General features: G+C 36.9%; 1 protein-coding gene and 1 long non-coding RNA gene across 2 annotated transcripts in view; one reads left to right on the forward strand and one right to left on the reverse strand.

Moving 5' to 3' along the window:
* Positions 1–23,248, forward strand: part of tnr (tenascin R (restrictin, janusin)) — a 218,899-nt gene that overhangs the window by 11,158 nt on the left and 184,493 nt on the right. The gene's annotated exons all lie outside the window — the stretch shown is intronic.
* On the reverse strand, positions 14,000–15,681 carry LOC135764837 (uncharacterized). The gene is made up of 4 exons (XR_010540305.2): positions 15,488–15,681; positions 15,036–15,084; positions 14,595–14,638; positions 14,000–14,172 (listed from the first exon to the last, which is right to left on the reverse strand). It is a non-coding gene; the product is annotated as an uncharacterized lncRNA (long non-coding RNA).

Below are 23,248 nucleotides of genomic sequence, written 5' to 3' on the forward strand. Positions count from 1 at the left end.
GTTTTTTCAAAAGTTTTGTTTGTTTTATTTGGCACAAATCTAATTCCATACAGTACTGAGTAAAAAATATAGAAAAAATAAGGCAATGTGAAAAAGGTGCGCCACATATAGTGATTGATTGATGGGCGGGGAAAGGCGCTAAACTTACAAACTATGGATACGGACGAGACAGGCACCAGCTGATGCGTACCCTCAAATTAATACTTATGAAAGAAACCTCTGGCGAGAGAAAGAAAGAAGAATAAAGGTCTACATGCAGGTACCTAGGTCAGGAAAACTAGATAGAAGACGATAAACGTGAAAATGATACAATTATACGGTGTTCATCCCATTATATGCTCAATATTCTAATTTGTATAGTTGAATAAAATAATGTATGTTACCAGCAGTAAATCAATTACAACCTTACTATAGTTATTGTATGTACTCGCTGCTGAACTCATATTTTTTGCCTCAAAAGTTCACAAAACACTTCCATAAATGTTTCTAATCTTGGGTATAAAAAGCTTTTTATTATCTTTACTTTTTGTTATTGCACTGTAATTAATTGTGTTCCTACTGTACAATTAAAAACAACTAGTTTGTGATTTATATTCCCACCCAGCTGTAAAAAAGTAACTTTTAATCCGAGTAAAGTTAAAATGAATTACTTTTTATAAATGAGGCCCCTGGATTAACCTAAACCCTGTCCGAGAAACTGCCCCATTGTGTCTAAATAACATTTTCCGAAAACACACAAAGGTATAAACCTGGCGACCTCCATTCATTCTTCCATTCAACAAAGCCCCTGAACACAACAAGCTCGTAATCACGACATGATCGTGAAGTCAGAAATAAATTGTCTGTTTTCTCTGCTTTTTTAAACATCTGCTTGTTTATCTCACTCTAAATATACTGTAAGTCGATAAACAAAAGCCTAGCACAGCTTGTGAAGATCTGCCGAGGTTGGGAAAGTGTATGATGTCTTGCACAAAACCCAGCTCAAACTGTTTAGTCATTTACACTCATTTTTTCAATTCCGTTATGGGCGAGGTTACATTTTTCCAACCAATCAGGTTTGCGCTTGTTAATTGACATGTGATTAAGGAGTAAAACAATTATTTGCTCCAGTGAAGATTCCATCTGTCTGCAATTAGACAAAATTGTATCATTAACTTAATATGTTATCTGCTCACAAATTTCCTCCCCGCTTAACGTTTCAAATGGAAATGCGTCGACTTGCTTATTTAAGTGATGGCGTTTCATTTGCGGCTCGGAAATACAGTTGTCGGATTAATCTTTTTGATAGTGTCATTTTCAATTATTGCTAACTTTTTCAACCCTTAAGTGGGATTTCAGAGTAGACACGGTCAATGGTGGCTGTCAGAAGCAATTATTGGCAAAATGTCAAATCTATATTGTTAAAGGACACAAAAGACCGTGCTAAAAGACAGAGAGGAATAACAATCACATATTTAATTTAGAAATATTTCAAACCGAACTGACGTGTATTATTGCAGGTGAAAAGCTAAAACAATTTTTTTATAATGACTTCAAGGCAACGGCAGTAATTACAGCGGTGGAACTGATTAAGTTCATCCAGTAATAAACAAATATAATTGATTTCCCACAGAAAGCCCAGCAGACACAGCACAGTCCTCCGTCCGCCGCTGCTTCCTGTTCTCCCTTAAGCAATAGGCCAATCAGATGTCTGCAATTTGAGAAGTGCAATAACAGTCAGACACATTGATATTCTGTGCGATGCTCTTTCCCTCCCTTTGTAAACAGATAACAGATAGACGAGATTGAAAAGAGGTACAGTTTGTTGAAAAAAGATATATATCAAACCTTTCTGCTGGTGCCTGAATGAGAAGATCTGTTATGTGGATATTTGCTTTGACCCACTGTTTGTGCTTGTGCGGCTGGCTTGTATCTGTCTTTCAGTTGCTAGTTCTACCCATCTGTGCGGGCAGATGGAGATACACTCCCACATCAAGTTTTCTTTGCCAATTTCTATCCTTCCTGCTTTGTAGTTAACAGAGAGCTTTGTGTCTTCACTAACCAGTCCAGCCATGCATTCGTTGCCTCTTTTATAGACATTTCAAGATAAACTTGTAATATTGTGATTGCTCAGCTGAATGCGTTCAGAATGATATCGGTGTATGAACGAGTGCCTTCAAGTGATCATCAGGGAGACTTGATCTTTAAACAAAAGCCTGCACGATTGCTGACAAGTGTAATATTTAAATAGACGGCGCTTCCCGAACAGAGTCGGGGACGAATGGCAAGCAGTTTTGAGGATTAACATTCAGATATGCCACAGCATGTTGTTATTTGATGCAAATGCCTTCGGTCAACATTTCGTAGAAGGAAAGGTTTGGAGATCTGTGATACATTTTAAAGAGATGCTCTGAAACCTTTTATTTAAAAGGTTATTTAAAAGGCTCTAAACTTTTACAGCCTATTAAAATATCAGGGACAGAGGTTCCCGGAAGGGTCAAGAATTTTGGAACGTAAAAAATGGGTTGTGAACAAGAAAAGATTGAAAACTAATCTGGGGCACATCGAGGTCAATGGGGAAAATAAAGCATTTCCTAGCAGCCTTACCTGGCTGTATCCTTGTATTTTTATTTATTTAAAGAAATTGCTCATAAATTCAACCTGAACCAGTACTCGGGCAGTCATTTCAGCCCAGCATTTCCAATATCCACAAGTATAATGTGACTCTTCCCCTTACCTGCACATCACACGAGTCATTCCACCATTATTTCCGGGCAGGTCTGTAAACTCATAAACAAGCAGGACACGTCCTTCCCTCCCCACTACTACCGTGCACGTTTTTAAGTGGTGTTAATGTGTGCTAGCCTACGGAAAACACATCTTTGGAGAAAACAACTCTCTGGTCTGATTAGTGTTTATGTAATCTAGCCACGGTTCACACAGTCTGACTTCATATTTCACATTACGTTAATCCACCAGCCCAGCAAGACAGTACAATAAAGCCTTTCTGGATTGACAGTGTGTGTGTGGCACAGCAGATGAGTCTGTTATGAGCGAGAGGACACCGGATTTGGCAACAGGTCTTTGTTCTAATCAGTCCCGTTGGAACAGAATCCTCTCTTTCTCTTGAACTGCTTAGCTTGCCGTTGAAAAGTTGCAAACGAATGTCATTAAAAAGAGGGCTTGTTCTCTTTTCAGCCCCGGCTCCCAATTTACCCCCGTTTGATTCCTGATTTTATTCAGCTGGATGAGTTGGTTGCTGCTGATTCAGTACTGTATGGGTGCAGTATTGAACACTTTTTGTGGAATGAGTTGAATCGCATTCACAAATCTTAACCTCAGATGTGCCTTGTTGCAGTGGCGGATCTAGACCATTTCAACTGGGAGGGCCAATCTGGGGCCAGTTGTACTGTTAGAGGGGCCAGTTACATTTAGACCTTATTCTTGTCATATCATTTTCTGCACTGCACTAAAGGCATTAACAGGCCAAATACCATGTTTATGCCACTGTGTAATTACGAATGTAAAAAAATAAGCAAAAATAATTTCACACTCCACATTTAGGGGGGCCACAAGGGGGTCCAAGCTTGTAGTCACAGGGGCACCGGCCCCCGCTGGCCCCTCCCTAGAACCGCCACTGCCCTGTTGGCTATGTAAGGCATTAGGATTTTAAGATACAAATAATTTGCCTGCCACAAAAAGCCAAAGAAACTAAATGACATTTCCATGCGTTGCGCTCAATATTCCCTTGACCTCAATGTGTATTGACTTGTGCTCTGTAGCGAGAACTGACCACAAAAAAAAAAAAAATAAAACTATACCAAAACATGCAGTGACCTTTTACTGTTTGTTCACAGATAAGAGACAATACACTTTTAAAAAAAACAGCATTGGGTCAAAAAGGGACAAACCCAGCCACTGAGTTAAATTAACTCAGAAAATGTTTATATTTGACCCAACATTAAGTTAAATCAGCCCAACATTTGGGGTTAAAACAATCCAACCCAGTGGGTTGGGTTAATTCCTTTTTGACCCAAAGCTGGGTTGAATTAACATTAACATTTCTATCAATACAAGGGCATTAAAGGGAACATTTCACAATACTTTTTAAGATGTCAAATAAATCGTTGGTGTCCACAGATTCTAGCTCAAAACATCACATAGATCATTTATTATAGCATGTTAAATTTGCCACTTTGTAGGTGTGTCCTTTAAAATGCAAATGAGCTGATCTCTGCATTAAATGGCAGTGCCGTGGTTGGATAGTGCAGATTAAGGGGCGGCATTATTATTATAATAAGATCCCCTTATTACATCACAAGGGGAGCCAAATTTCAATAAGCTAATTTTTCACATGCTTGCAGAGAATGGTTTACCAAAACAAAGATACTGGGTTGATCTTTTTTTTACATTTCCAGGTTGATTAAAGCACCGAAATTATAGCACTTAAACATGGAAAAGGTCAGATTTTCATGATATATCCCCTTTAATATTATTTATTTTATATAAAAAAATCAAACTCCCTAATGTTATTCAATATATAAATCGAATGATAGATTTCAAGGGTTGCCTGAAAAAGAAAAAAGATGGAGTAAGAAAAAAAATCTACTTTATAAAGAATATCTGAGTCTGTTCCTTCTTTTTTTAGAGTAGACAGTGCAGCTGTAACTACTTTGTATTCTGTAAAGATTTAGCTCTACTTTATTCACAGAGTTGAAGAAAGGAGACATATTCATGTGCTCTATTTGTTTATTCATCTGCAGTTTTTATTGATTCTATTCATCAGTTTTACTCTATCCTATTTTTTACTGCATCAAACCTATTTAATTCTCAGCAGTCTTGCATTACATTATCAGGATACAATAAAGGTTATTGTAATCCATTAAAGTTAAAAGAGGCTTACTGATATATTCAAGTAGATATTGCTGCAGACCAGAGACCTGCATGTGGGAGGAGCTTACGCCGCAAGTAGGCTGGATTTTACAAATGCAAGTTGCTTTAACTAAATACTTGGTGTTTCGAATCTGTTTACGTGACAATATTGTAGATTACGTAAAGCCTTCAAACTTTAAAACTATACTGCGGTTTGGGGTATTCTGTAAAGTATTAAGGATTGCAACAAAACTTCAGCATTACCGCCACAATGCACATAATATTTAATAAAACAATCAAAATCAACTTTGGAGCCCTGACCAATATGTTAATAAATATGCCTTTGGAAATTTGTACAGCCCACTTGTGACGGAAGTCCCACCCACTTGAGGTTGATCCCCCACCCACTTGAGGTTGACCCGCCTATTTGCAGCTGGATCTGACCTTTGCTTACCTATCTTGATATACTTGGCAGAATAACATATGGGTTTGAAGCCCAGGGAATCTTTACATCAAATGTATAAGACTTTGAATGGACTGTAAGTAGTCTTTTAAGTAACTAAAAGTATTTAGATTACGTTACTTTTACATTGTGGCATTTGTAAACAATTTTATTTGATTCAATTTTCACAATAAATTTTATAGGAATCGTTTAATCTCAGTTTTTCATTTACTTTTATGGATTTGGCAGACAGATTTATCCAAAGTAAACCAAACTTGAACCAACAACCTTTGCATTGCTAACATAATGCTTTGCCAATTTAGCGATAATAACTATGGTTTAGAAATACATATTACCACACAAACCATGGTCACCTGACCCAAGTCAAACCCATGTAAGACCCATGAGATGTTGAAATCACCGTTCTGAAGATGAGAAGACATGTGTCCGTCGAGATAAGGCAGAAAGCATTTAAGAGCAGAATGGTCGCACAGGCACACGGTGCTTTAAAAACCAGAAGCCTTTGAAGTTTGATTATTCAAATGAGAGCTGGCAGAGTTAAACGTGAGAAAAGTGAACTGGAAACAAAAGCTGTAAGGGGAAGAATAACCCAATTTCAGAAGAAAAACAGGTTATTACCTTTTTTAATTAATTGGCTGCATTAGCAGTACAAATAAAAACCTTGCATGCCATGTACGAAGTCACCATTTTCTCGTGCAAAAATTAGCCTGACCTCTAGAAATGTGTTTGTGGATAGAGGTCTGTCTCAACCTATTACAATCTACAGCCTGTACGGGCAAGAAGCCTTGAAAGGGAAAATAAATGTTTTCGAACATATTTTAAGTAAATGTGTGAGTAGCGCCGGGGCAGTCATGCTTGAAATTGAGTAAAATCGCATTCAGACAGGCATGTTGGATCAGATACACACTCATTGTCAGACTTTAGTGATCCATCTCCAATGTCCCTTGCCTGATCTAATATGAAGAGAATGAGGGCTAGGAATCTCAAGGAGACGTCTATCGCAAAGCACTTCAAAGGTCACCGCTTTTCAAAACTGACCATAATTTTCAGCTCACACATTTATACAGAGGCCTTCGGAATAACAAATCAATGATGTTACAAAGAAAATGTGAATTGGTGGATGAAAACAAGATCACATTTATATAATTAAAGCCGTTAAAGAGGAACAATGAGATCTCAGTCGTTCTCCCCGAGGGTGAAGTTCTTGAGAGAAAATCAAGTTTTTGATCTGGTCATTTGTGTGGCCAGTTTCCATGCACTTCACCTTAAACCTTTAACTTTCCAGGGAATGTATAAACAGTTTTAATATTTTTTTTAGATATTTAAAAAGCTTGATCCGGTAGCTCATTTTGCAGGTAGGGGCATTAGCAGTGCAAAGGTCACAGGTTTGATCCCCAGAGAACAAACATACAAATAAAATGTATATACTGAATGTCCCTTTGGGTAGAAGCATCTGCTAAATGCACAAACTTAAAATGTAAACGTAATTTATTGTGTTAAGGAAATAAGTAATTAAACCAGAAGTGTCTAATGAAAACACTGATCAGTTTGAATATTCCCACGTATTGACATTGGCTCAACCAATGGTGTGCATTTGGTATATCTGTCTTTGCCGAACTGCTCAAAGTATCCAGATCACATGAAAGAAGAAGGATAATGTACCATTAAAGGATAACACCACTGTTTTTCAACATTTTACTATGTTCTTACCTCAACTTAGATAAATTAATACATAGCTATATTTTTTCAATGCATGCACTTAATCTTTGTACAGCGTGTCGTGAATGTGTTAGCATTTAGCCTAGCCCCATTCATTCCTTAGGATCCAAACAGGGATGAATTAAAAGGCACCAAACACTTTCCATGTTTTCCCTATTTAAAGACTGTAACATGAGTAGTTACACAAGTAACTTAATTTCAAGACTTTATTCTCTTTATATATTATCTTTATTCTCTAAATGTTATGACTTAATTCTCGTTATATATTAACATTATCCTTGAAATTGTTTGCCTTTATTCTCCTTATATATTAACTTTATTCTCATATAACTACTAGTTAAACCTTGCATTTTAATGACTTTAATCTTAAAACCGATTAATTGGCCCTAATCCTCATCGGTAATTATCCAATTTCCATTTGCTAGTTTTTTCCAGGCCATGTCTTTACAATAATCTAAGTCAGCATTTTTATTTTACAAAAATAATCATAACAACAGCAGCAGCAGCAAGTTCTTATTCATTGTGCCATAACTGTTAGTGTCCTGTGTGTCAGGAGAGGCACTAGTGACCCCACATTATCCAACAATAGCCTCACAGTAATGTTCCACAAAGGCAGATCTCAATTCATGGACAATGCAAAGAAAGTTCAATAATACCTCAAGGCTTTTCAACACATCCAGTAGTTCAGCTCTGAATGAGGATGATTGTTACAGTATGAAGCGTGAGGTTAGTATTGCTCTTTTAATCATAATGAACATATTGAGCGAGCAGTGCATTGAGGTGTTTGGAAAAACACACAGTTAGGGTTCATAAAATATCAAATCTGTAAATGTTATCCCATGAGAGGACATTCTCTGTACACTGTGCCATTACTGCCAATTTTTAAGCACTCTTGGGATAAGCTTTAGCATGTTAATGGTCATGATAATATATTAATGATACTGTCAATGTATTTGGTCTTGGCAGAACTTAATGTGCTTAATTTCTGCTGTTGTTGTTGGGTATAAAAACTGTTAAAAAGATTGTTACTGCTAATATACACATGCTGCGGTGAAAACGCAAGTGATGCTGTTGCAAAATTAAGCACAATATCCCCATCTAGACAGGTGGAGCTGGAGTGGAGGTGGGTGATACCTGATAGTGTGCTGTGCCAAACTTAGAGCATGTGAACCAAACTGTTTAAATGTAGAGGTAGAATCATTGGCTTCAAATTCAAAAAGATTTGGGAAGTTTTTTTTCGAACATGGTTAACTGTTAAGTATCATGGACCCTTTATTACTTTTATGGACACTTCCACCAGAAAATTGCGTCCACACATCGATCATAGTGAGAACGCTCATCATTGGCATTTTTCCTTCAAATAAAAGTCACAAATATAACTGCATGCGACAACTTTATTGTATAGAAAGAATCAACAATGGCACGACAAAATAATGAAGAAAAACCTTATTAAGCTTTCCAAGTAACCCTGTTTTTTTTCTGGACAGCAAGGTAATTGTGAGTGGGTTTATGTTTGTTACCTGCATTTCGGAGACAAAGAAAGTCCAGCTCAATGCCAGATTTGCCAATCGTTTACAACTGAGTGATGGAGCAGTTCTTCCATTAAAAGAAGCCATTCAGAAGTTGAAAACACAGGCAGTAAGTAAATCAAAATCTAATCTCAAGTGTTTTGTTTGCAATCGCCGCATAAGTGCATACAGTATAATGTGAACAACACGAACATATAGCTGTGCTGTACTCTTAACTCTTTATCTCCTTCCACCGAACACTTCCAATTAGGGCTGTGAATCTTTGGGTAGACAGCGAATCGATTCGATTCACGATTCAAAGGTTTCTGATTCGATTCAAAAACGATTTTTGCTAACCAGAACGATTCGATTCGATTAACAATAAAATTTGATTTGATTCGAATATTAATGATTCTGTTCTATAAATTTTAGTATACATCTGCATCTAAGCAAATAAAAGAAATATTTGGGAAATTCATGACCATTTAATAGATTTTCAATAACTAGATTCAGGACTTTAGTTTAATAGCTTAACTTCTTAGGACTCAAAATACATTAAAGCAAGTAAACCAAGAAAAATAATACTACTTCTACATATTCAATGCACCATAAGCTTTTATTGTAAACATTGCATACATTTCCTGAACATTTAGAAAATACAGCATAGTGTGTAAATACAGCAAAGTGTGTAAAGGAGTAGCACTTCTCACGTCTGACCCTAAAATACTTGCTGCTTTAAGTGCAGGTATGTCTATCTTAATGGCATGGCATCTGCGGAGATGGTTGCTAAGGTTCGTTGTATTTCCAATGTATTTTAACTCAGATTTACAATGTCTGCAAACTGCAACGGACTTCGGACAATCTTTCAATTTACTTCGTGAAAACTGAAGTAATCCCAAACCTTTGATCTCATGTTGGCTGGTGCGTTGTTCTCCTTCGTGTCCCTCCATTTGTGCACTGTCTGCTGCGTTTATTCAGATGACAGCAAACAGGCGCGCCGCAAATTGAAGAATAGTGACGTAATCCACTAATTTTACGTCGCAGATAAAACTAATTTAAAATGTATTTATATATTTTTTATTATCCATCATATTCGTTATATAATCACGATTCATTCGATTTTTAAATATAAAATCGAAACAAACGATTCACGATTCAAAAATCCAGGTTTCAAGATCGATGCATATGCATCGACAGGATTTGTAATCGATGCATCGAGAAAACGAATGAATCGTTACACCCCTACTTCCAATAGTTTAGCCTTTTCTGAGAGAAAAAAAAACGGAAAGGTGTTCTGCCTTTAATAAATCTGACCACACTAATAAATTCATGGTAATTTACCAGAATGACTGTGTGAAAGAGGCTACTGTGTAGTTGTAGGAAAACCCAAACATTTTTCAATATTTTACTATGTTCTTACCTCAACAAATTACTATCTTTCTTCAATGCGTTCACTTAATCTTTGTACAGTGCGTTGTGAATGTGTTAGCATTTAGCCTAGCCCCATTTACTCCTTAGGATCCAAACAGGAATGATTTTAGAAGCCACCAAACACTTCCATGTTTTTCCTATTTAAAGACTATTACATGAGTAGTTACACGAGAAAGGATGGGGGCACAAAATAAAACAAGGCAATTTTTTAAGCGGATAAAAATGATAACTATATTGTATGGTGGAAGATCACTTAGTTTGCAGCACTTCGACCCTGGGTGCAATAATATTGACAGAAGTTTGAGCGAGGGGTGTAGTCAGGAGTGATGATGTTACTGCGCACCAAGGTCATAGTGCTGCAAACTAAGTGCTCTTCCGCCATACAATATAGTTCTCATTTTTTATCTGCTTTGGTGGTGTCTAAATTCATCCCTGTTTGGATCCTAAGGAATTAATTGGGCTAGGCTAAATGCTAGCACATTCACAACGCGCTGTACAAAGTGCACACATTAAAAAAATAGTCATGTATCAGTTTGTCTAAGTTGAGGTAAAAACATAGTAATATACTGAAAAACAATGATGTTTTCCTTTAAAATAGTTAAATTCTTCCAGTGGTGTAATTTTAAGCTTTAATATAAAATGCAATTCCTTTTCAGATAGTGTCTTTGAACTTGCACAAAAACACCATGAGAATAGACCTTAGCGTTGAAGTGAAATAAAACTAGTTTGCATAAATTTCTTTTTCAATTAGGCAGGGAAGTGAGGGAGAATATTGAGGTGAGGTAAAGAGCTGTATTTTTAGACAAAGCCAACCAGCAGTGTCAGGACCTGAATAAGTAGTTCCCATCTCTTCAGTCTCAAATGTTTCAACTTCATGACCCTCGCAGACCCTGTACTGTCAATGCGGTTTCCAAGGAAACGGGTGTCAGGCTTAGATGAAGGGCGTCGGAAACAGACAGGGGATGTCGGGTCTGCTGCACCCGCCGCCCTGGTTTTTACATCATGTGCAATCTACGCTGATCCACTGCAGGAATCTTTCTGTATAGTAACATGCTGTTTTCTTCAAAACCAGGGTCTTTACAGAGAAGAGCTGCAGTATGAATTTAGAATTGAACTGTGAGTCAGTCCGTGGAGTCGCCAGATCATGTAACCGTTCCGTAAGTTGCCAAAAGTCCAGCTGGCTGTGTCCTGGGCTTCCCAGGCAACTGGTGCAAATTAGTGCCCAGTCCGACTCCCTGCTGTCTGTGGAACAGCGTTTAGACTGTGTGCATACACTGGCAAAGGTGGCCCACCTGCTCACAAAATCCCAGTTCTATGGCATTTCATCAAAGCTGACGGTAGGAAGGGGGCAAATGTCGCTTTTCCAGGGTAACAAAGCTTTTTGATTTCATCTGTAGGTCTGTCTGGACCCGGCTGAAACAAACAGAGCAGACTGGAATATCTAAACGGTCCCGTCCAGCGAGGAGCTGTGTGTTAAATCCAACTGATTGACTATTGGACACACTTTTGGCTTGACATTGAGAGTGAAGATGGCCATCAATATTTTAGCGCGGGTGCAGACAGCCATGTTGTGACGGTCTCCCATCTTCTTTCATTAATGCTGCTGTGCTGGTTTATTGTTGCTGGATAGCCAATGTGGTAAACAAATTTAGGGTAATTTGTGTAAATTTAGGCAATTTATCTCTTTGACTTTCTTATACAGCAAGCATTTGTCAAGTGAATTTATTCATTTGTCATTGAAAGAAATATGAACCCTTTCCCATTTCGATTTCCTTTCCTCATGATAATCTTAAGGTTAAATTCTGTTCAAGCAATGCCATTAAAGAACCTATATTGGTACCTGCTTTTCATTCTTGGTACTCGAATACTACTTTTTTTACCTCATCAAATCTCATCATTACAAACTATTTAAAATTATTTGAAATAAACCGGCACGGCACAGTTGGCTCTCCAGTAATATGTTTTAAGCAAACCCCATTTTGCAAAGCACTCCATTCCTATTTATCGGGTAATAAAACACTGGATCCCAAAGGAGAAGTGCTTGGCACTTTTAGCGGTGGAGCTGAATCTCAATACATCTCTGCCACATCCTCCTCCTCTCCGGCTTCTTGCACCTGCCAAGCAGCTGAAACTTTTGCATTGTCATGAAGGTGTCAACAGAATTACAGGCCAAGCCAACGGTTACTCCAGCGACTACCATTAAATCCTTCTGAAGTCGTTCCAAATCCATCTTTCTTAAGCCACCCCCTTTCCCCCGATACGATCAGCAGATTCTTGCAGGATGACGGTTCTGGTTAAAGAGCTTGGAGAGCTCCAGACATTGGTGGCCGGTGACTTTTTTTTCGAGGGCGCTCGATGCAAAGTTCGTCACAACATGTATGTAGATCGTCATGTGTGTGGTTCGTAATTTCAAAATATGTGTTCTGCGCATGAAGGGATCCTATGTGCACGTGTCTTGTCAAAATAAGTGCCTGCTAAAGGGTTTATGATAAAAGAGACGCTCGCGTTTGCCAGATACTCACATAATCTCATGTGTAATCAAAATTTACTGTTAAGGGAGTGTCTTGCGTGTATTTTGTGAATGTGAGCGTCTCTTTTAGCATAAACGGTTTTGATGCATGTGCAGCAGGCACTCATTTTGACAAAACACGTGATGCACATGGTTCACATGACACAACAAAAACCACAAGCAACACACATGACACTCCAAACACATATTTTGAATTTGCGCCCCTCGGGTGAGCCTCACCAGCCGCCACGGGCTCCAGATCTTTTCATGTGTTCATACCAGCAACACTGCTTTTCTACCTGTATTCAAACCGGACATTTTGCTAAGATGCAAATGGTCTCCCAGGAGACACCCCTGTCCATTTAGGCTCTGTTGCTCACAGGTTTCTTGTCTCTTCTGACTCACAGGTGCTTGGTCTCACCTTCGTCTTAACCTCCTACTTTACATTAACTATATATGCTGCTTTATGCTTCGGCTCACTTGCTGTTCCTCCATACAGACAAAAAAAGTTTATATTGTAATCACGCCTCACATTGGCCCCTTGTGACAGGATTGCCTTGTGAAGATGAAGCAAATGTGATATTGTTATGACAGCACAACCAAAACATTCGTTGTTCACACCAGCACTAAAACATAAAAACACTTCTCACTTTAAATGTCTCAAAAAGCACTGTACATAATAAACTCATTAACACTAAATGCAGGTAGTACCAAAACGTTTTTTTTTTCTTTTTTTATATAAACTATATTTTTAATAAAACAAAAGTACTGACACTTTATTGCGTTGCAGTGCATGTTTAATAAGTAGATAAGCATTTTGTACTACATATATCCAGACATACATGATGTAACAAAATGATGTAACTTAAATACCCTGGTGAAAAAATAGTATGCTAAATATATTTAATTTTGATATACTTAAGTATACTTGCAGTCACACTAATGACCAGTATACTTAAAGTGTGCTATTGATTAGTTTATTTAAAGAGTGCTATTTTGGAACAACTAATTTTGTACTTAATATATTTTAGTTGTATATTAATTGTAACAAAGTACAACTTTAAGTGTATTTAGTGTACTTTTGTGTGCTAAAGTGGAACAACTTTAAGTGTATTTAGTACAATTTAAGTACATGACTGTTTTTGTGCTAAATTCATGCTTGATAAGTGGATTTAGAGTGTGTTTTATTTATGTTAGGAGTACATTACAAATGTATTATGAGTGTCTTGCAAACATACAATCAGTATATCTTAAATAGACTGTTTGCGTACATTCTATATATTTTTGGCCAATCCAAAATTCTAAAAACTGCCCTGGTGAAAAATGAATATGCCAAGTACATTACATTTTGTATACTTTTACATACCTGCAGCTAGATTAGTAATGAGTATACTTCAAGTGCGTTAATAATTAGTTAACTTAAAGAGTGCTATTTTGGGAATAGATTACTTTAGCTGGTAACATAACCAAAATAATTTTTCCAAATAAATAAAAGCTGATTAAAACAGTCAAAAACAATTCATTTTAAATATATTTAAAATATAGTTTTATTCACAGCATTCAAAGTGTACAGTATTTGCCTAAAAATTGAACAATTACTCATTGAAGAATGTCAAGATGATTGAGTTTACAACGTCTTTCTCTCCCAAATCAACTTTAGTCTGGCAGGTTTTGGTTCAGCCTAAGGAAATCTGAAAAAGAGAGACAATAAGCTCAATTAAAAAGTGTTTAATATTAAAACATTACATTTATTTAAGACTTACTGTATTAAATCTATAGTTTACTGGCAGAGATTGTATAGCAGATATATTTTTACCTAAACTAGAGCTTGACTTAAATGTCATCATATATATTAAGGGGCGGTTTCCCAGACAGGAATTAGACTAGTCCTAGACTAAAATAAATGTAAGAGCTGTCCAAACTGAAAACAACTTGCTCTGACATATCTTAAAATACATCAGTGCCCATTGTTTTACATCGTTATGCACATAAGTAATGTTTTTAGTAAGGCATGTTTGTTAAAACTATCCTAATTAAACTAAGGTCTAGTCCTGGATAAAGCTAATTCCTGTCCGGGAAACCACCCCTAAGAGTTTTCATTATAATGACTTGCCTATATGGGCTGCAAAATCCTCCTTACATAAAATACTTCAGCTCCTAAAGAAAGATTTTATTGTATTAAATTTAAATGTAAAAATTGTCAGAAAGAAAATGCAACAAGCAGACAATTGGGTGTTTCCTGGAAAGGGATTATCTTAAAACAGGACTAGGCCTTAGTTTAATTAAGAAATATAACCAGTTTCAAAAAACATGCCTTAATAAAAACATTACCTGTGTGCATTTTGAGGCAAAACAAAGGACACTGGTGTATTTTAAGATATGTCAGTGCAAGTTGTTTTCAGTTTGGACAGCTCTTACATTTATTTTAGTCTAGGACTAGTTAGTCTAATCCCTGTCCGGGAAACCGCCTCAATATGTATAACGTTATCTAAACTGAAGCTTGATTTACTACTATGAATGAATTATTATATCTTAAGAGTTTAAAATGACTTACCATTAGCTGCAAAGTCCTCCCTACAAATGTCTTTGAAAAACTTTAGCTTCTGAGGAAAGAATGCAGCATCATTAATACTAAATACAGTTAGGTAAAAGCCTTACAACCTCTAAACAGTCAATAAATGGTTAACTTTCACGCTAACGTTACATTTAAAAAACAGATTTTCTGACGCTACCTTTTTTCATTAACATATACATACACACCAATACATATATTTAACAAAACAATCGGGTGAACTAATTCGATATAACAGGCTAACAGTGCTATCTTTCAAACCTTTAACATTAGCTATAAGCTAAGCTAAGCTACACAGCAGCTTATCAGTAATAGCTAGTTAGACACCGCGTTATTGACAACATTTCGCATTCGAAATATGATAGTCTACTGATAAACTTCAGAATGGTCAAACGATAATCAAATATAATTAATTTTAAGGTATTTTAACGTACCTTGGGACTGAATCCGTCCGCCTTGAACGACTGGTAAAAATCAAAATACGTGCGTCGTGACGTCATCACACACACGTCAGATGCATTATTCAAATCTCAGAATTCACTTTTCTCTGAAATGCATTTACGAAAACTGTTTAAGTTTTGTACAGCTAAAAGCGGTATGCAATTGACTGAAAAACTACAAAAAAACAAACACTCATTCCCCTTACGAAAATGAATGTTTTTTTTTTGTGGTAAAAGTTTAGTAACCATGTTTTTTTGGTGTATTGATTATTATTAGCAAAACCACGGTTATTTTGTGGTAAAACACAGTTAATTGGTTTATCCAATGCTTGACTATAGTGAAGTTAAAGTGTACCTTATGTTAATAGTATATTACAAATGTATCTACAATATAAAATGTAACTGAACATACTGCTCTCTCGTAATTTTAAGCCCACGTTATTTCTCCATAAAATAATATACATTTGTACACCCCATATACTTTGAAAATGTACTTAAAATATACTGTTTCTAAAGAATACTAAATAATGTATTTTAGAAATATACTGTCAGTGCATTATTATAATGATTACTTTAAGCATACCGATAAAGTATACCTAAAATACATTTTAAAATAAGTTTAAATTTAGTATACTTTAAAAATTGCACAAAACTTTAACTTTAAGTATATTTTTCTAAAGTATACTTTTAGAAAATATACTAAAGTATATTTATTTTGAAGTATGTTAAAAGTTTAATTGTAAAAAATACGCGCAAATATGTTGTAAGCATACTTTAAATATGTTTAAAGAAAGTACATTCCTTTGTAAGTATATTTGTAATGTACTATTGCAAAGTTAAATATACTTGAAATACAATAAAGTATATTTGTGACCCGTCACGGAAACCAGGGACTCAAGTCGGCAGCACAAGTTTCTAGAAAATGAGAAACAAAGTTTTTTTGTCGAAATTTGTGATTTTCGTTTTATTGCAGAATCTGTTAGTTAAGATCACGAAGAAGCCTCTCCATGTTTGAGATAGCAGTTTTTGTATATTTAAAAGCGTACATTTTGCGGTTAAAATAGGCTTGTTTTTCCGGAGATTCTAGCGTGCAGCGGGGGGCGTCATTGTCTGTGTGTATATTTACATACTGTATAAGCTTGTGTTTTCGCCTCCGCCCCCAAAGGGAACAGCGTGACTACTAAATAAGGATAGTTCGCCCAAAAATGAAAATAATGTAATTAATGACTCACCCTTATGTCGTTCTAAACTCGGAAGACCTCCGTTCATCTTCGGAACACAGTTTAAGATGTTTTATCGTTAGATTTAGTCCGAGAGCTTTCCCCTTCATTGAAAATCTATGTATGGTTTCCATGTCCAGAAAAAACATCATCAAAGTAGTCCATGTGACAACAGTGGGTCAGTAAGATTGTGTTGATGCATCGAAAATACAGTTTGGTCCAAAAATAGCAGAATTACGACTTTATTCAGCATTGTCTTCTCTTCCGGCTCGAGCGTGAAGTCACGTGACTGTAGTGACGCGCTGCCCTGTTCCTCAGACATGTTTGCTAAGTTTTTTTTTTTTTTTTCAAACTTATAGCCTGCGTCTCCCCAGACTGTAAAGCTCGGGCGCACAAAACAAAAGAAAAATAAAAGAAGCTGGGGCGGAACAAATAACAGTCAGCCGCATCGTACGTCAGCCGCGTCACTGACTTTATGCGGCGCCGCAGTCGGATGACGTCAAAGTACCGCGAGAGCACTTCAAGAAATCTTACGGAGTAGTTTAATTTCGACTCGCTCTCGCGGTCCTTTGACGTCATCTGTATGTCAGTTCTTGCAGCGCAGCATGAGTCCAAACACACAGAAGTTACACAGATATCGTTGTATTCTTCATATAATTGGCTACATGTTTTGTCTATCAATATTTTCCATGAAGTCATTGGCTGATGGAGGAACGAGCGAGCCATTGGTAACCTCTCTAAAGGATGTCACGTTTTCGACGGCGCTGTTTGGATGATCTATTATACTACTTCCCTATTTTAAATACAAACTTTGAAGGCGGGTTCATGTGTTTAACGGGGTGTAAGCTCATATACCCTTACATGTTACGATTTAAATAGTCTTCAGATTATATATTATATTGTATTACCAGACATTCATGCGAAATCTGATGTAAACAATCTATATTTCACGGATTATACGCATTTGTGGACAAATAATGGTCATTGGATAATCTGAAACAGACTGGATTCGACTTGTGATCCCCACAAAGGTAAAAGAGTCATGTTTATTTTTGCGGGTTGTCATTTGGTCATAAAATACTACATATGATGCTAGAACATCTCAAAAAGGGTTTTACAGGGGGTATGGCTTAGCTAAATGAGATGTAAATGAGCCCTATTGTCTCCCCCAGCTGAAAAGAAGAGTCCCTTTCGTCTCGATTTTCTCGGTTTGAGTATTTCTGAGTTCCTATATTCAAATGGCCACAACTTCTCCAAATCTTATCAGATTTCCACGTGTTACACATCGTTGGAAAGCTTAGAAACTGCACTTTCAGAATCTGTGAATAACTCAAAATGCCCAGATCCGACTTGTGTCCCTACTTTCCGTGACTGGTCACATTTGTTTTTCACCAGGGTATACACTGTCAGAAAGAAGGTGCAAAACCTCTTCTGTCAATGGGGTGGTACGTTCAAAGGTTCATTTTTATACCTTTATGGGTATACAGCACACTTAAATGTTGTACAATTGGGGTAGAGTATTATACCTTGTACCTTAAGGAACAATTTTGTACCAGTTAAATTTTATAGGTACAAAACATTTAACTGTACCTTTAAAAGTGCATAATAGGTCTTTAAGGTACAGTAATGTACCCAGACATTTACTACATTGTATTATGTTTTGTATACCTGTAAAGAAAAGAACCTTAGCGTTAGAAAAGGTACACTTTTGTATCTTTTTCTGACAGTGTACACACAACAAATCCATCTGTAAACAGATTGGCACAGAAACTGTATAACAACTGTAGAGTTATTGCAATCCTCAAGTGCTCATCTGCATCACTGCGTCTCTGTCTGCACACCTGGTTAAAAATCTCATTGCATGACTGATCCATCTCCGGATACATTCAATATTCATTGAGTCCAGGAGGGACACACATAATACCGTAGATTGGATGGTGGACATCCACTAAAAACACATTTTTCTTTGGCTTTAAATAGGAGTTAAAGTGCAGGATGAGATGATGCCATCCTGCAATTTGACTATATGAAAGTGGTCAAATGGCCTTCTGTCCTATTCAGTTGCTCAAATATTACTTTATTTCCATGCACTTGCTGTTTTTCTTTGGTCTTTAATACACTCTATTTTTGTTGTTGAATCAACTCAGATTTATAAGTCATGTCAAGTCATGTCAGCTTACTATTTTTATGTCTTGAGTGAAAAAAAACTTGTTTTCCTAAACAGGTAGTGTCTCTAAAAACGTTTAAAAAACTTTAAGCCAAAAGTATTAAGACGAATTGCTCTGTTGTTTTCCTCACTTTTGTGAGTTGCTTTAGATAAAAGGATCTTTAAATGCCTAAAATTAGTATTAAAGTGCACCTATTTCATTGCTAAAAAAACTACGTAATTTTGTGTATTTGGTATAAAACAGGACAATGTGTTCGCATAGTTTATGGTTAAAAAACACATTATTTTCCACATACTGTACATTTTTGTAGCTCAAGATATCCGCCCTTCCTCAAATGTACTGATTTTGTAAAAAACGTATCAATCTGAAAAGCTCTGTGTCCCTGATTGGCCAGCTAATATTTGTTGTGATTGGCCTGAATACCTCTGACGTCAGCCGGAAATGTGACGCTCCTTACCATGTTTGAAAGATTCGTTCACAATGCAATGCTGACAGGAGTTAACTTACAGGCTGTGAGTCTGTAGCAGGAGGAATTATGATAATGTCGCTCTTGTCTACATCACCAATCCCAGGAAGTAAACTGTTCCCTACAATCTGTGTGTTTGTTGTAGTCCAAGAAAAGAGATTTACGTTGTCGTCATCGTTTACCTTGAGGCTCGCACCTTTTGCATACCGTTAACTAGGGGTGTAACGGTTCGTGTATTCGAACCGGACCGTTTCGGTTCAGGGCTTTCGGCACGGTGCGCACGTGCACCGAAAGTATTTTGTGTGCGCCTGTGCGGAACATAATACGTGCGTTTCCGCACGAACATATTAAGTGGCGGAAGTCTCCGCGTTCAGCGCAAGTCTTCTGTCAAACATATAACATAATTCGGCCCGCAGAAAGATTTTTATTTACTTAGTTGTATATCCGTTTGATTATTGATGTAAACGTTTACGTGTCGTATCTAAAAGCGCATGTTAAACGCGTGTCAACGCGCTGCTTTGTTCTTTCAAAAGTGCGTAAGAGGATGCACGTCTTTCGTTGCTACGCATTCATGAGACGCGCTTTCTGTGACAGCAAGAATAAGGAATGCGTGATCAGATTTTTCATCTGCATATCACGTCAATCATATCATTGTCACAATGCGATCAGCTGGTCGGGACAGAGAAGAGCTGTAACCCGGGCTTACTCAGCTGTTACTTAGCTGCGGAGGGGTTCGTAAGTAAAGTCACAGCTTACATTGATGACACAAGCAAAGATTAGGAGAAACGTGCAAAAGATCAAAGATGGCTATGTATGCAGCTCACTAATCTCAAAATGAGTGTATAATAAGTATATCATCATGTTGCTTGCTATGCAGTTACACATAGAGCAGTAATATTATTTTTATACAGAGATGGTACATAGCCAAATCAATACTGTGAGTTAAACAATCCAAAATAAATCAAAACAGAAAATTTTTAGTGGCAAAAATGTAGGCTAATAGTTCATAAATGTATTCAGGAATTGAATTTGTTAGTTCAAGGTCTTAGTAGAAAAAGTTTAAGAGAAGGTTAAGATAAGAGTTACCTTCTGTTATAAAATAATGTAAAAAATAACTTTGCAGTAGTATTTTATTTATTATTTTTTCATTTTATATATATTTTATACTTCAATAAAGTGTTTAAAAAAGTGTAAACAAATTGTAAAAAAAGTTTAAAGTAATAAACAACCTGCAGTTTAATGTTTGCATTTCTCCCTTACTGTACCGAAAATGAACCGAACCGTGGCTTCAAAACCGGGGTTCGCACCGAACCGTGATTTTTGCGTACCGTTACACCCCTACCGTTAACATGTTGTATTGCACACTTATACGCCAAAGGAAATGTAAAATCGTGAATCGGATGATAGCTGCTCTTTAAAACAAATAACAATATGATCCACAGTAGTTTATGCACACTGCTGTCGTTGAGGAGTTTGAAATCGTAAAAAAGCTGTAAAGCTCACTTTCATTTTGTTAGATTGCTATAAAGCGTTCCTACATCTGGTTGCCTTACTGACACTTACAAGCACGACTGCTATCTTGTCAACCTTTTTTATATATATATGGAATTGGTTTTACGCTAGTAAAAATGTGCAATCTAGATGGAAAAGTTGAATAGTATATATAAATTACAATAGTGCATACTGCATTATATCAAATTTAAATAAGAACTACTTTAACTCATCATAAATTAAATTACAGCAAGGATTGCCAACCGTCACTTTGCATTTGCATAACGTTAAATTTGTCATGTCGCTTGACACGCCAGCTGTCACTAGCATTGGCAGACATTGCCAAGCTTCCATTGAAAATGAATGTGATCCTTTTTGCTCAAGCATCAAGACGGGCCTCAGTTCCAACCTTCTGTGGATTGGCTCGGTGCGGGTCGCTGGTGTTCTCCCGTTATGGGGACTTTTATTGTATATAAAGAGCTGTGAAAATCACATTGTTAATTGTGTAGGAGTTTGCAGGAAACGCACAGAGATAAACAGCTCCTGACCAACTGCTGTGCTTTATGCCGTTACAGCCGTCTGTATAAATCGCGTAGTGAAAACAGCTTACTCATAAAAAGCTACTCATAATTCCAGCATATTTCAGCAAAACTAACTTATAGCAGAAAACATATTTATCAACACTTGCACTAACTATTTGTATAGGTACACAATTCATCATCAACAGCAATTGTTGCGGAGAAACGGCCGTAAATTCCCGCACTCTCTCAAGTATGCACACAAACTCTCTGGAGGTAGAGTTATGGCTGTGAAAAGATGCCTCGTGTACCTCTTCAGTTCACATTACTTCAGGCTTCAGACAAGGAACAAATAGTTGTCCTCATACCGCCATTTATAACCCGTCCTGAATAAAAGCAAAAGCACCGTTTTACTTGTGTGTATAAATGCAGTTTGGATAAAGGCGGGGTGCTCTGATGGATGATATTACTGCTGTCTTGAATTTAACCTTTGTGTGCGAATGTACAAGCATTTGCATGCAAGCCAGTATTTGGCTGCTTTTTAATGCAGGTGGACTCTCAAAGTTAAAAGAAATGGCGATCTTTCACCTACTTGCATAAATAAGAGTGTAACAAGCTCTAGTTCATTAGTGAAGTAATAAGCATTGAGTTATGATGGTTTTTTAAAATTCACTCCATAAACCCCACAGAGTCGAGTAAAATACCTCCGTGTCACAACCGGGAGGAAATATCACAGTCGTATTTCACTTTTTATTAACATAATTTTGAAGTTGCCCAAGGCGAGATTTGTATTTATACCGCGCGAGCGCCCTGCTAGAATCTCAGCTGAATTAAATCCGGAGCCTCAAAGTAACTGTGACATTTTGGCTGCATAAATATTACCCTCACTCACGTAAACACGGATTAATTACAAGGTCTCCATAAACTAAAAGGCAACACATGCTGGAGTGTTTGCTATATTATTATTGCCTTTCCTTCGGTTTCTCATACTCTTGGATTGTGGTCTCTAAGTACTGGCCAATTAATGTAACGTGAATGGCTACTGTACTGAGATGTGCTTAATGAGTCTTAACCTGATGTTAGTGCAGGTGTTTATGTCGTACAGTACCATAGGAAGCACAATACTTCTTTTTTATGGTTCCCGTTGTGTTTAATGCACTGAATATCGGTCGTCTCAAACTGAATTGGATGGGATAGTAGCTTCTCAGTGTGTTATTAAACAGAGCCTATAATCATGTCAGTCACAACGAGGTCAAACTACAGAAATTCACACTTTCGTATGCACAAGTTTAAAACCAAATTGTGATTTAACAAGTCCAAATCCCTCAAGGCTGCTCTGTAATTTAGGAGTGTAATGTACTGTCACATTCTGTTCAAGCTGTGTTACTTTTGCTTCAAAGACATAAACTGGTTTGCTTATATATAAGATAAATGTCAACGTTAGTTTATTGTTTCTATCCTTTATACTCTCGAGGGAAGACAAGGCTATGCAGAATGCCACATATTATAATAAACAGTGTGCACAATGTGTGCATAATAGGAACAGGCAGCACGGTTTAGACCTATGCAGATGTGCTAGCAGACTTTGTTAAGATTAATATTTTAGTTATTTTTCTAATTATAATACTTAATTTAATCAGTATTAAAGCAAGCACTCATCCTCACAGATGTGATAGCCCGAGGTAAGAAACTCTTTCTGTCTGGTGTTTCTGGAGCAGGTGCGCCTCAGCTTTTTCCCAGTGGGAGGAGTAGACAGATGTGTGACATAATGTAACTTTCCTTTTTAAGATGCCTTTGATGTTGCTGGGACAAATGCTGTCTGCACACCTGATAGATAGAGGGATTGATGAATGATTTTCAAACTTTAAGGGGATATTGCGGGTCAAGATGAT

Source organism: Paramisgurnus dabryanus, chromosome 6 (genome assembly GCF_030506205.2).
Source record: "Paramisgurnus dabryanus chromosome 6, PD_genome_1.1, whole genome shotgun sequence".
In the NCBI taxonomy this organism is placed as follows: domain Eukaryota; kingdom Metazoa; phylum Chordata; class Actinopteri; order Cypriniformes; family Cobitidae; genus Paramisgurnus; species Paramisgurnus dabryanus.